Raw genomic sequence first — 4,834 nt, forward strand, 5'->3', positions numbered from 1 at the left:
TCTGGCCTTTGCCCTAGCCTTCCAATTGTATTTCTGACTCCTCTTCCTATCTATCTGCAATAGCCTGTTTGCTTTGCCAGACGACTTGCTCCGGATCCAGCTATTTAAAATGGTACCCTTTCCCTCTCATTGCCCTCTTTTTACTGTTTTCCTTTATTAACATTTATCACTGATTGACATTAAAATGTATATTTGCTTATTTATCCATTCTCCTTCCTTTATAGTAAAAGCTCCATTAAGACAAGGACTTTTTTGTTTGTTGCTATGTCTTCAGTCCCTCCAGCATTGCTCTTTCTCTAGGAGGTATGCAACAAATGTATTGAATTAATCATTACACCCTCTCCTGATTGAATATAATAACTTATGTCTGGTTTTCACAGCTGTAATTTGATTTATTCAGCAATAAAAGTGACAGTGACAGAGACCTGAATTCAGACAACCATTTTGGAAAACAAGGCTTATTTTTTGTTGCTCTGGGCAAATGGTGGGAATGTTCCTGGTGAGAAGTGAGATTGAGCTCTAATGCACTGATGCCCTCAGGGTGACCCATGTGGCCTTTCAAAATGATAACATTCTTCCCCCATTGATGGATGTTATCTAGAGTTATTGTATAGCCTATATACATCAATACTGAAAAGTCAAAATGCTGGGGCAATGAGTTCTTCATCAATTTAGGTAGTTTGGTTAATAAAACATTAAACTCTTAAACCCTTTTGTCTGTTAAAACTTTCTAAAACACCCAGCTGCAGCAACCTGTAAAATGGATTATTGTCAGTTCCAGGTCCGTGCATTTAAAATGAGGACAGCTGGCTTTAGGAATCTCCCAAAGCTGGTCCATATTGAATGACTAATAAACATATGAGCATGTCCCAGAAATAGATGGGGAGCTGGAGAAAGTGCAAGAAACTGGGTTGTCCTCTAGTCCTTTTGTCAAAGATGTGTTAAAATTAAACTAAACTAAATTCACAATCCTCTTGATTTCTTGAGTTTGCTGCCACATGTCCAAAGAGCATGAAATGGGTTTTAATTAAGAACACCGGCTCCTTCACTCTCTACCACGATCGATGGCTAGATGAACGCATGAGAGTTAACTATATCAGTGCCATCAAGATGATTTCCTCTGGGGAGCAGTCAGATTACTTCCTGTTCTCATACCATGTTATAGCACAACTGAGGAAGGTATGTATTACACTTGGTAAGTACAATTTGTACAAATCTTTCTCTGAAATAAAACCTCTGAGGTCAGGGATTTTATCTTACTCAGGTCATCTCTGGTCTTAGCTCTTGACCTGACCCAAAATAGACCTACTTATGAATAAATAGAAAAAGAAGTTGAGTAAACAAACTCAACTACTACCATTCTGTCTCTATTTAATAAATATTTTGCTTTCCTAAAATAGTACTTCCTCACCTCCTATAGTCATTGGACCTTCAAAACACTCACCTATGTGGTTATATAAAGAAGATTATTCCCTTTTTTACAGACAGAGCAACAGAAGATCCCAATGATTTCATGATTTCCCCAAGTTCCCCAAGCCAAAGCAGATTGGAGCAGAGACTGGCACATAAGCCAGCAGCTGCCCAGACCAAACAAGTTTATGCCCTCTGGATCTTAAGCCCTCTGGATAAGGTATGGTTCTTGGCTGGGCAGGCAGGCAGATGTGCTGTGAACACTAAACTAGGAGTGTTACTGGCACAGCAGAACTGGTTCACAGTCCATCCCATTGTCTCCTGTTTTTTGTTTGCTTGTTTGTTTTTATCTCACACCCTAGAGTTTTCCAGAGCCTTGGAACATTTTGATACTAAGACAAGGAGCTTATAAAAGTATGCACACTAATAATAGCAGGCCTCCATTTGGTGGACTCTTAATAGCGTATCATAGGAGATTCTGAATTGTGCAAAAGATTAACATCCTCAACCGCTAACCAAAATATTGAAAGTCTGAGTCCACCTAGAGGTACCTCAGAAGAAAAGTCCTGGTGATGTACTTTTAAAAATTCAATTATCGAAAACTCTATGGCATATAGGTCTACTTTGACAAACATGGTGGTCTTTATATTCATTAAAATTGATTTGATGGCCATTGGTAATAGTGTGTTCTGTTGAACATATGAAGCTCAGATTCTGGAATCAGACAGTCTAGTTCAAAGCTTCCATGTATTTGGGCACCTCAGTTTCCTCATCTGTAGACTGAAAATGTTAATAGTTCCTGCCTCATAGACCTTTAGTGGAAATTCAGTAAGGAAATGAATATAAAGACACATAGAACTGTGCCTAGCACACTTCTCATATTTCACAGTTCATCCTAACAACCACCCTAAGAAATAGATTACAATCATCTCATTTTATAGATAAGGAAACAAACTCAGAACACTAAACAACTGTTTCAACAAGGCTCTGCTGATCTCAGGAATCCTGGTGTATTACTGTAGGATTAGCACTGTGCTGCAAACTGCAAGGTTGGCAGTTCAAACCTGCCAGTCGCTTCTTGGAAACCCTATATAGAATCACTATGATTTGAAACCTATTCAAAGGCACTTAACAACAACTTCTAATCCCTAGAGTCCTTGGGTAGTACAAACAGCACATTCAGCTGTTAATTGAAAGACTGGAGGTTCAAGTCCACCCAGAGGTACTTCAGAAGAAAGTCCAGGAGATCTACTTCCAAAGAAGGATCCATTAAAAACACTATGGAACATAATTTTTCTCTGACACACATAGAGTCCCCATGACTAGGAGTGGACTAGAGGGCAATTGATTTTGCTGGTCTCTTGCAGCAACAATACTTAAATATAGCGCTGTGTGATTCCAAAGCCCTGGTCTTCATCTGATAAGCCAACTCTCCACTCTGTTGAACACTGCAGATTCTGCTTTTCAAAGGGCACAGGATGCTGGAGTAGGCCGTGTGGAACCCTAATTTTCAACATGAAATTCAAGTCAAATGTCACACAGATGAAGCAGAATTTTTTTGAGCAGGACGGAGAGTGTACTTTCCAGTCTCTTAGAGACATTGGGGAGCATGCTGACACTCCTTCCTGGATCACTTGAGATGTGCCAGCATTGGTAACACCTGCTTCCCACAGTGCTTTCCAATTAGATGACTAAAGAGTGTGCTCCATTATTGAGAATGGAAACATCAATGCAAAAATCTCAAAAGTAAAGGCAATTGTGTACCATTGTTAATGCTTTTCTTTAGGACCCAACTCTCTGCTAGCTTGAAAAACGGCCCTTCTGATTGTCCCTGAGGACACTCTCCACCTCCAGTATTCTTCTCCTCACTGTCTCCCAGAAAATGTTCTTTTCTGGATGAAGATTGGCAACTCCCTCTGGAAACCCACAGCTAACCTTTATCGGTCTGCCTATTTGGTATAAGAAGTGGTTAAAGAAGGACTTTTCTTGAGAAAGTGATGAAAAATCACACAGACTGTGCACCAGGAGTCTTATAAAGTCAATGAACTCAATTGTGTTTACTTCAGAGTGAAATAAACTTGCCTTAACACACTGAAGCAGATAACTGTGTTCTTAGTGGGGAAGAGAACACATGTGAAATTACAACTGGAAGTCAATTGATGGGTAGATTTGTGGCAGGAAATTTCTACCTGGGATGCTCAGGAAACAGAGATTTGAGGCCATAGGTGGTGACATAGACCAAGGGCTAGGTAAACATCCTCACACTCAGTACTTTCTCTCCACTTTATCACAGTCTCCTTATGCTGCTCTTTTATAGTCCTCCTTGGATCTAACCCTTATCCCCTTTCCCAGTCCCATTCCCAGAGTTTCAAAGTTCCATCATGCTCTCTGGAACCTAATGCAATGTCTTATTTGTGCCACTTCAGGTCCCTTCTCTGACCTCTCAATTACCACCTCTCCCTGGAGTTTTATTTCACATGCTCTTGCTTTAAGAAGCCTTTTCATTCCTCCAAGCTGAAAGGGATCATCTTCTCATCCTCTAGGCTTAGAAAAGCAATTCATCATTACTGTTCTGGGTATACTTGTTACTGTCTGTCTTGTAGGTTCAGGGACTAGACATCATATCTCTTGACTCTGTCCTACATCAAACGACCTCTCAAACACTGGAAGACAAATTCTGGAATCGGTATAAAAGTGAAGGAAGGAGAGCCATTTTCTTACATTAGTTTTCAAAGAGACCTCAAAAAGGCAGCACACTCATCCCCAAAGTTTGATTTAGCAGGAACCATCATTTGTTCACAGAGTTCTGGTGTGGATTGCAAAGTCATTTGATCCATAAGGTCAGTGCTTTAAGCTCACCAGCCCCTCCTCCAAAACCCTATGCAGAGTCACAAGTGACTTGATGGCACTGAATGACAACAACAATACCATTTGTTCACAGGGTGACGTTCTATGCCACCTCTGACAGGAAGGTACTTTTGACTCTTGCCCTTTGGGAGAATGGCTTGGGCACCAATTAAATAATAATGTATTTACCAGGCTTTTTCCTATGGACAGTAGGAGGGATTAGGCAAAGAATTTTTTTTTATTTATGACTTGTGCTTAAAGGTGTCATGACAATGCTTGGCCCACAAAAGATGTTTTTTAAACTGCTCAAGGAACACAGCCATTTGCTTTCCTGCCAGCTAATTACTGTTTTCTTCTCCAAAGGACTCCTGTTTTTTTTTTTTAAAGAAACGAACTCTTTGCTCATTTGACTCCAGGGAAGGACTCCCCTTCCCTAGTTATACAAGGATATCTTGATTAATCTGGATTGTTATTTATTGTTATTAGGTACAATCAAGTTAGTACCAACTCATAGCAACATTGTACACAACAGAATTAAACACTGCCTTGTCTTACCCCAAGGAGCTCTGGTAGTGTA

General features: G+C 40.1%; 1 pseudogene; it reads left to right on the forward strand.

Annotated features, from left to right (window-relative positions):
* Window positions 1-1,011: 1,011 nt before the first annotated feature.
* LOC102841464 overlaps window positions 1,012-4,834 on the forward strand; it is a 73,428-nt pseudogene continuing 69,605 nt past the window's right edge.

Source organism: Chrysochloris asiatica, unplaced genomic scaffold (genome assembly GCF_000296735.1).
Source record: "Chrysochloris asiatica unplaced genomic scaffold, ChrAsi1.0 scaffold00057, whole genome shotgun sequence".
Classification (NCBI taxonomy): domain Eukaryota; kingdom Metazoa; phylum Chordata; class Mammalia; order Afrosoricida; family Chrysochloridae; genus Chrysochloris; species Chrysochloris asiatica.